The sequence below is a fragment of the Xiphias gladius genome, chromosome 11 (genome assembly GCF_016859285.1).
Source record: "Xiphias gladius isolate SHS-SW01 ecotype Sanya breed wild chromosome 11, ASM1685928v1, whole genome shotgun sequence".
Classification (NCBI taxonomy): domain Eukaryota; kingdom Metazoa; phylum Chordata; class Actinopteri; order Istiophoriformes; family Xiphiidae; genus Xiphias; species Xiphias gladius.
The window spans coordinates 23,830,099-23,840,557 of record NC_053410.1 but is presented as its reverse complement, the minus strand read 5'-3'; the positions used below and the strand labels follow the sequence as shown (position 1 = coordinate 23,840,557).

Here is a 10,459-nt window from a genome sequence, read left to right as displayed (position 1 = left end):
TACGTTGTCTGGGAACTATGAATGTCTGTACAATTGTTTGTTCAAATACAACATGTAGATCTTGAGATATCTCAGTCTGGATCAAAGTGGTGAAACAAACAACAAAACTTTAACCTACTAGTGGCACCAGATGAAGTCAGGGGATCAAGAAAGTCATTACTGTTCATCCTCCGGAAATCTTCTGTAACAAATTTCATGGCAATCTGTCTGTAGTTGTCAAGATATTTTACATTATGTGGCACTCAAGGAAACGTCAAAAGATCACCAAAATTACTGGGATTCATCCAATAATCCCAAATATTTTGGTTATTGGGATTATAGATGAATGTTTGTACAAAGTGTTATGGTAATCCATCCAATTATTGTTGAAACATTTCAGTCTGGACCAAAGTGGTGGACCTACCGACCAGACTTTCGATTTCTAAAGCTTGTGTGGCTAAAACTATAACGATATAATGATATGAACATCTGTCTTCTCCTGCATGACTTCAGCTCTTGTAAAGAAAAACCATGACTCCAAACTACTTTTGGTCCAATTTGTTACACATTATTAATTCAATAGATTGTTAATGATTGCATACCACACAAGGGTGATGAGATACAATAAAAACTAGACAAGAATTGTAAGATTTTTGATTGGAAAATAATAAATAAATAAAGGAGTGGAGAAGTGAACTGAAACCAGAAGGCGAAGGAGACTATTGTGGCATTAAGTCCAGTCAATATCACTGTTCTCTGTACTGTTAGTGTGTTTTGGTACAATCAACTTTTTTGTGTCTGCTGTTGTTTCTGGCTGCTTCGCTGTCACAAGAAACTCTTCAAGTCAATATGAGAAATAAAGGGGGTAGAGTATCGGTTTTATCCAAGGCGTTACAGTATGTTGATTAATTGGATTCCACACTGTAGAGATTGAGAAGACAGCAAACAGAGGAGAAACAGACCAAAGCGGAGAAAAAAAGATTGGCTGAGAATCACTGGAAGAGAGGAGATATATAGGGTGGTTATCCTAACTTTCATATGAGCAGGAAGATCAGTTAAAATCAACGAGCCCTCCCCTCCCTTCCCTTCCCTCTACTGCAATCCTCAAGCCAAGGGAACAAAATCAGATAGCAAAAATCAGATATGTATTATATGTACATATATATATATATATATATATATATATTCTGTACATGTATATATTTCAAAAAAATAACTAACAATATTACAATGAAGACAATACAATACAGAGTATTGCAGCACTCACATCACTACCTAGGTTTAAAAAGCCAAGAAGAATATATATAAAGGAGTCCCTTAACTGACTTAAAACTATTCACTATTACAGTGAGGAGCATCAGGGCATCAAAGTGGCAAGAAAAATCCACACCAATCAAATTATACACAATCAAAAAAAAAAAAACCTAACTTAATGGACTAAAATGACCAAAACACAGCATAAACTTAATTTTGCTCTATTTAGCCCTGAAACACACCTCTATACAAGCCCAATACCTCACCAGTATAGCTGATAAAAAGATGACGAAAACACTGATGATGTACAGACTCAGCTTAGCCATTAACACTGATAGACACAGACAAACCTGGTTACCAGGGGAAGACAAGCCGTCCCAGAAATCCTCCACAAATGAGATTTAACTTCCTTACATTTTAGGAGAAAGCAGCTCTCTGGGCTCAAAAATATGTATCTGCTTGCAACACCTTCTTCATTATACTTTATTCAATCATTTTGTGTTAGTGTATATATGTTCTAAAGGGTCCTGTTTAAAGTATTTGCTATCATTTGATTATTTATCTGTCTGGTTTCCTTGTACAATGTAATAATTCAATAATATGTATATGTACCTTAGGAAATAATGTATCATTAACTTTCATTCTAAAGCCTCAACTGTACTCCCTTGTTGACACGCACGCTGAAAGCTGCAGACACCCCGGACGCATAACTGTTCTTATTAGACTACTTTGTAGTCCAGTCTGAGTCCCCTTGTTGTGGAACATGTGCAGTTGTTGGTGCTCTTGTGGCATAGTGGGACACAACAAATTGGAGGGTAAATGGACGTCCGCCCAGTGCCTCGCGTACATCCTCTGATGATGAATTTTATGTCAGGCCCTAGCAGACCCTCGCATATTCGCGGATCCAGAAAGTAGAACACTAGCCCGAGAAAAGTTGCCTCTGAGAGTAAAAAGAAGAGAAGTGATGATAGAAGAGGAGAGGAGAAAGTGACTGAGTAAAGTCAAAGTTAAGCAGCTCCTTGTCTTTCTTTTACTACAAGTCTAAGCTAACAGAAAAAAATACGTGAAAAATAAAAGATGGCAAAAGTGATGAAATTACTCATTTAAGTATCAATTAACACAAAGAATATAACTCTTCCCAATATGCATGTGGCAATACATCCATCATAATGCACAGTGTGAAAACATTAATCGAAAAGGTACATAAGAGACAAACAAACCAAAGAAATAATCCTGATTTCCATAACTCAAATACTAAACACTGAAAGCTCAAAGCTCATTGTTGTAAAATAAAAAACTTTTCTCACAGAGTTTCGATGAGTTAGCAGAGCCATGCTGGACAACAACTTTAAAATGAGCTCTAACGTTCTCACATTCAGTCTCTGCTCAGTCATTCAATCTGCTCTAAAAAGTAAAGAGCATTTAACCTGATATGAAATTCATAGCACTGAATATAATTTGCTCGCTGTGGCTGCGGTACAGTACTTACAGACTGGGAGTTAGCGACAAAGCCTCCTCCCCCATCAGCTCAGCCCTTAAAACTACAAATCCCAGCAGTGGAGGCCAGAGATAAGTCCAAGATCCAGTCATTTGACAGATTTCAACATTGCTCCTTTGCTCCTTTGGGTGTAGCAGGACAAACTGTTCTTTCAAATACACTTTGAAGACAACCCTTCGGAGGCTCCAAGGACTCAGTGGTGGAAATACAACCTGCCCCTGGAAATGTTAACACCTGCCCAAGCACACGCACACACACACACACACACACACACACACACACACACACACACACACACACACACATATAAACACACACTTCACCCGATCTCTTCTGTTGTAATCCCTACACAAAAAAATGCATTAGCATACACACGTTTACAAAATAACACACACATATACAAACCCATTGTTGATGATATTAACTGCACACACACATGCTTCCTGGGAGCAATAGCCAAAGGTCACAGAGAGGTCACCTGCTGCTGCAGCACCACAGGATTTACTTCCTGATCCGCGGCTCTCACTGTGTTTGTCCCAACCCCTGGCTCTGTTCACAGCCTAATAGAGTTAGACCAATATCCTGGTCTGGGCCTGATATATGGAGCCAGTGTGATTTATTATATGTTTATTGTAGAGTTGATCAGTACCACGTTGCTTGTCAATGGGAAGCCTTAAACTGAATTGAAAGTAGGTCAGATTCAGTGTGAATATGAGGGGTTATGTTTAGTTTTTATTATGATTATTGGCTTCTTATTTGTTATTTCAGAGGCATTAAAGGTGGCTTTAATCCAAATTAGCTTCTATTGATATTAGTCTTAACAAATCCATGTTGGCTGGATCTAACGACTCATTAAATGCATAGAGGGGCTCGGTTCACACCCTCCGTCCTTACTGTCATTTTCTTCTTGGGTTCATCAAGACCTTTGATTATTTCCAAAACTCTTTTTTTATACCTTCCTAATCTGATGTCCATTGCCTTTTTCTAATTCAGGGTTTTCTGATTTATTCATGCAATTCTATTCCCTCTGTCACTATTCTTCAATACTGTAACACAACTTTATCTTGTAACGTACTGCATTGAGCAAACACATGTGCAGGTGCACATACTGGGCATAATAGCTTTAAGCAGCTACCTTTTAGAATCGTACAAAATTACTGTTTACCTCACAAGTGTCTGTAAAGAGTTTCCAGAGGTGCTACAATATAAACCAGTGTGCAGTGTCTTGGGGTTTGATAAGCCTTGTAAACCCAGCTGCAACATGCCAACACCTTTAAGGTCTTATTATGGACCCTACTTTAACTCAAAAATGCATCCCTTATCAGGGGCTGCCTGAAGAATACAAATATAACAGTTTGCACCTCAGCGTCCTCGTAATTCCCAAACCTTTGGCAAGCCCAAACTGAGTGACCCCGGAAAACCTCAGAATAAAAGCCACTATTCAAATTATGGTTGAGTCTCAAGTAATAACTCTGGTCTGCATGAACCCATGAAAACCCGACGCCAGTAAAGGCCAGGTAAAAGACTTTGAGAGGTGGTGGACATATCTGTACTATAAAGGCTCACATGATACATTCAGTACTACTTCCACCAATACATCAACAGCCATGTCCTTCTCATCAATATATGAATTTTTTTCATTGTTTTTTGGGGGTTTTTTTTGTTTCTTATCATTTCTACCATCAATGAAACTCCCTGCAGATATTTCTGGTTAAAAAAAAAAATCATATCAAAAGCATGAATCATATGTGTAGGAAGAAAGTGAATTATTGTAAGTGAATGAAAAAAATGGCAAAGTAGAAGCAATCTGAATAAATTACTGTCAACAGTGTTACAGAGTAGTGAGTATGGAATTCTATTAATTAATGTATTAATGGATTTGTTGCTGTGAAAATGTGCATTATACTGAATTTATCAAAACAGGTGAACATTGAGGAAGTTTGCATTCACAGTAAACAGCATCAAGGGCAAATGAAAATGAGAGCAAATCAGGTAATAAGGAGATTTCTTACTAAAATATGATAAAAAATATACTTTCTATAAAACAGGGGAAATTGCTGAAGGAGGCCTGTCTCTAACATAAGCTTGTTTCAATTAAAAGCCAGCGGGTGAGGTAAATACATTTCATGATTTATAGAGTTCCGTTTTGAAATGCAGACTGTAAGGGAGGCTGCCACTGACATGGGAAACAGTCAACACACTGATATCCAAACACAGCATTACCATTGGAGCCTACTATCCCTTAACATATCGTTTTTACTCAACATAGTGTATGTGTAACAGCTAGTATGGCACCTCCTGTCACTTAACAAAATATACAGTGTCTGAGACATGCTGAACTTTCCCCGGGGTTTATAAAAATTAGTCCCTCAGCACATGCTGAACTGTTATAATAACACACAAGAAAATTTATGTGGAATTATTTCCTTAATACATACTGAATTATTAGCTAGTGTCATGTTGTGGGAATCTCAAGTTTTCATTCAACAGGGCAAATACTATAAACAGTAAGCACGCCCACATCCGTTCAGTTTACAGGAGGTAAAAGAAATTAGAGGTAGATTCAGATGCGCACTGTAGTGATGATCGCAGCTTGAAAAGTAATACTAGCTAATGATAAAGCTAGTTAGAATAAGTTACGTCTAGTTTGACTTCATTTTTTAACTTTATTTTTTTTTAATTTTGGTTATACAGTATGTAAACACAGGAGTTACATTATGATGTCAGTAATATGCCAATTAGTGTGTGACGTTCTCTAGCAGCTTCTAGTGACTTTTCAAGCAGGCTTTAGCTACTTTCCATCAAAAGTAGCTGGCAACAGTGAGTATAAACGTTCACTCACATGCCTATCACTCCGTACATTTGACTGGGGATGTGTCATTCAGTGTCCTTTCTCCTCAGTCAACAGTAACCACATAGGCAACAGACAATCTAACATAAAAGTTGTGTGTTACAATCGCTTTGTGTGTGTGTTTTGCTATGAGTCTGGCAAAGTAGGACATACTGGAGAAGCAAACAAGAACAGAAGCAGGAAACCTATCAAGTACGTCTCCACCATTCAGTCAACAACAGGCCATCAAATTTTCTCTCTAGCAGGTGAGAAAAAAAAAATCTTTAACACATCAAATAACATTCAGGAAATGTATGGAGAGGGTGGCAGATCATTATGAGAACAAGACAGGGAGGAGGATAGAGTGAAAGGAGGGGAAAGAGAGGCAGAAAGACAGGGAGGGAAAGAGATCAGAGACAAATGTACCGTGTGACAGAGAAACAGATAGCGAGCTCATTAAGAAAACGCCGCAAAATATCCATATTCAAATGTAGTAAGACACAAGGTTAAACCAAAGTGAGAATAAAAGCTTCACTTTCCTGTGCAAACAAACACAAACACAATAAAAACACACTTGCTCCACTTTCCCGTCAAAACATCCAATGCCTTTACTCTCGAACAACTTAAAAATAAACCCTTTGTGTGTGTGCGTGCGTGTGCGTGTGTGTGTGTGTATCTATGGGGGTCCATATATACATATTTTAAACAAATGGTCCACGACTCACTGCGGGAAACCGCATTAATATAAAGTGTCTCATAATTAAGCCGAGCAGAACTAACAAGCTCTGCACTCTGACTCCACACACAGAGAGAAACCTAAGCTTTGTTCATGAGAATGTAAATTAAATTGGAATACATACACAGTACACACTGCAAAAAAGGACCCCTCGTTTAGTCTGGCACTGAGAGGTAAAAATCATACTTTTCTTACAGAATTGAAAGTAATGGAATGAGTTGAGATCATTTCACTTGTTTCCTGAGTAAATAAACCTGTTTCTAGGATTTTACTTTATAAAGTGGTTATTGTGCAATGATCTCTCCATTCATGACATTTTACAGGAAAAAAATAGTTTCATAAGCTCACACTGACGTTAAATTATTTGATAAAATTGACATTTTTTGCAGTGGAGAGGTAAACTTGAGAGAAACTTAAGCATTGTCACTGTGAATATGCAAATTAAATTACATCAGAGAACTGAAAAATATCCATCTTGGCAAGTCATTGAGGGCATTTTCCTTTTAGGTACAGTTTCTTCGTACTGTGCCTGAGTACAACTGTGTACCCCTCTCCACTCCCCCGCCACTCAGCTTTCACATTAGGAATGTTGTTCCTCACCGTTTCTACACACTCTGATAGATGGCGGTATGCACCTATTTGGTTTGCGATCCGCTAATAAACACAAAGAAGAAGAGTACGCTTGCGTTCACATTGTGAGATAGTAGTCTATTTCTGTGTTTTGGTACTACTGTGGAGTCTTTAAATGTTACATTTCTTAAAGAAAGTGAACAAATTTTTCAGTGGGGCGAAATAACTACATATTTTTGAATAGAAACTGACAAACTAACAAATTCAGTTTTATATTTTGGTAATGCTAGTGGCATGATTTGTCTATGTATCTACATGCTTACAAGTAAAAATTTCTGGAACAAATGAAGTTATTAAAACTCATTTTAAGATCTTGTCATTTCATTTAAAGAATAAATCTAGTATTATTCGATATTTTCCTACTGTCAGCAAATTCCAAGGAAAGAAAAATAATGTCCACTAGTTCTTACTGAAGAAGTAAATCTTTAAACATGGGTCACAAATATATAGTTTAATTTTTAAAAAAGGCTCAGTAATTTCCTAAAAAACCTGGGCCCTCACCCAGCTGGCACCAAACGTCAATGTAACATCAGAAAGACGCTGGACTTCCAATTTTTGTTGGAAATGAAAATCAGCTTGACACCAAAACCCAACGTTGGCTAACTGACAATGTGACAATTAGCAGATGTTTAGCAGACGTTAGCTTTGTGTAAGCATACCTCATAGAATGTTGGTATTCTATGGCAATATGGCGTTGGAATGAGACGTTCGGGAGCCACTGGATGTTGGTTACTGAAGAACACAACTTAAAACCAACAAAATTACTACGTCAGCTGACGTCAGTATTCTACGTCAAATTGACATTGGCATTAGACGTTGTCCTGACATTGAATTTTGGTCACCCGACATCACAACCTATATTCAACCAAATACGAATGTCTAACAACATCTGGCAGCGGGATGGTGTATATGGGATTGACTCAATATAAAATACAATGGCAGTGTTCATGGTAATGACCCTTTAAAAATGCATTGTGCATTAACATTGTGTTTTTAATCATTTTTAGAAAACAGTGGAGTTCTATGGCACAGAGGAATGACACACATGATACAGACGGTTGGAAGAGCGGTGAAGGTGGATATTAAAAGGTGAGGAAGGATGGAGGAATAGAGGGGGGAGGCGAAGCAGGGAGGAGCTTTAGAACTAACTTTATAGCAGTGTGACAGATGCTACAATGCACCATAACTCTAAGCTGGACAGCACATGGACGTTTACCTGGCAGGGTAAAGTGAGGACACACACACACACATTCACACACACACACCTAAATACTTATCTTGAAGGGATATTCCTTGTTCGCATTTTACCCCTGATGATTTTAACTTTGAATTTTTAATGTGCTGTGTGGTCAAAAAGACAGTCCACATTTTGCATAATAGGAATTAAATCCTAAATGCAAAGATTCTTTCCTGTGGCACATAAAATCTTCTTTTCCAGTTATGATCACAGTTTGATGGAGGTTTGGAAATTGTGTTTATGTAGGTTACTAACATTTTCACCTGCTCACTAGATGGGCTCAGTGGAATATTGTGTGTGTGTGTGTGTGTGTGTGTGTGTCTGTGTGTGTGTGTGTGTGTGTGTGTGTGTGTGTGTATGGTGTTGTAGGAACTACAGTTAGCCTTTTAATCAACTTGTGTTGCCTCCCCTGACCCCCTCATCCATGCATCAAGTCGCTTAAAAGACAGGTCAGGTAATTATTTTGTCTTATTGACAATGTCAACAGATCTCATGAAAAGACCAAAACCAACAATCAATATATTTTACTGACAAGTTTTTTCTGTGATGCCAAAACCTGCTCCTGTATATCTTATTCCTCTGTACCACAGAGCTGCGTTGTTGTCCAAAAACTATTTAAGACACATCAGTGAGCCACATCACTGCACTGGGTGACATGCGCCTTCATTACCAGGAATGCCTGTGGCATTGTAGTTTACTGTGTCTTAATTCCCCGAACAATGTCCTGCTGCCAGAAATACTGACTAGCCAGGGCCGGACTAGCCCACTATTGGGCCCCAGGGTGAAAGTGAGCTTCCTCCCTATCTTGGTGTATTGAGTATGAAGCCTGTTGCATTTACACTGATCAGCCTCAACAATAAAACCAGAAAACCAGTTACTGATTATAATGTCGTGGCTGAATGGCGTATGTATCCAGTGTGTGTATGTATATACAGATGGGTGACAAATTAAATGAAAAACCTGAAAAATGAGTGGAGAACCAGGAAGACAATGCCCCTTCCATCGGGCATGAGAGGTCACTTAATGGTGTGACTGAGTATGAACATGGAGGGAAATCATATGCTATGGCCCTCACAATCACCAGATCTCAGCCCAACAGAACAACTACGGAAGATTTTGGACTGACGTGTTAGACACCACCATCATCAAACACCAAATGAGGAAATATCTTTTGAAGAATGATGTTCCATCCCTCCAGCAGAGTTCCAGAGACTTGTAGAGACTCATTATTCACTCGTGTGTGTATTGATAAATATACACATATGTATATATATATATATGTATATATGTATATATATACATACACACACACATACATATACATATACATATATATATACATATATATATATATATATATATATATATATATATATATATACAGGCAGCACGCTTTTTCTTTTCATGGTATTATTTTAACATGAAGAAAAATAGCGAATAGACCCACCCTTTGTGTTTAAACAGATCAGCTTCCTGTCATCTAAATAAGTGGGGATGCTCCTCTAAATAGAGGCCCCACTTTTCTGCATTTTCACTTAAAAATGTCCATTTACATATTTTCAATTCACTGATTGTCAGCAAAAAATCAGTTTTGATTATAGATATTCTCAAGATTGAACCAAAATTATAATTGTGTTATAACCTCTTGCTGATGACCTCCCAGTTATTTCTGCAGGCAAAGCCTCCTTTCAGTTTCCTCAACTGCTTCCCAAAATGGTTTCGGACCTCTTTCTCCAAGAGCCTGGATCCTCAGTCAAAGCTTAAAGTTTCAGTTAAACAACTCCAAAAAGTTAAAGACCTCCTGCTTGACATACTGTAGATGTGTCCAAAAATAAGGTAGATAAAGTAGCTGAGTCTTTCAGTCCTTAAGCGTCATTACTCTAGCTTTGCCAAACGTTGGCACTGCCCTCTCCACTCCTGGGCTTTCATAAAGCAGGGTGGCATCAGGTTGGGTTTGGGAGCCAGCTTCAACTCTTCCTGTAGTGACTCAGGCCTCTATGGCCGAGTATGAGTCACTCCTCCAGTTCCTGGATCGATTTTCAAAACGCAGGCAGACATGAATCAAATAACAATGAGTCAGTGTCAGAGAAAATCACCTCGCAGCCATTTAGAAATTAAGCACTCCAACTCTCTGTCTCATTCTCATTTGCTCTCCAACACTTATTTTTAAAGTAACTTTAGTCCCTTGTTACTCAGTTCTGCTGTCAGATGTTGAAGTGAAAACCTTCAAAAGTCAAAGTTTCATTCTGTCCAACTCTTTTGTAAACTTGTCTCTCTCTGTCCTCCCAACAACTT

At 38.2% G+C, this 10,459-nt stretch overlaps 1 protein-coding gene across 1 annotated transcript in view; it reads right to left on the bottom strand.

Annotated features, from left to right (window-relative positions):
* LOC120796276 (regulating synaptic membrane exocytosis protein 1-like) overlaps positions 1-10,459 on the bottom strand; it is a 110,607-nt gene that overhangs the window by 82,536 nt on the left and 17,612 nt on the right. The window lies entirely within an intron of this gene.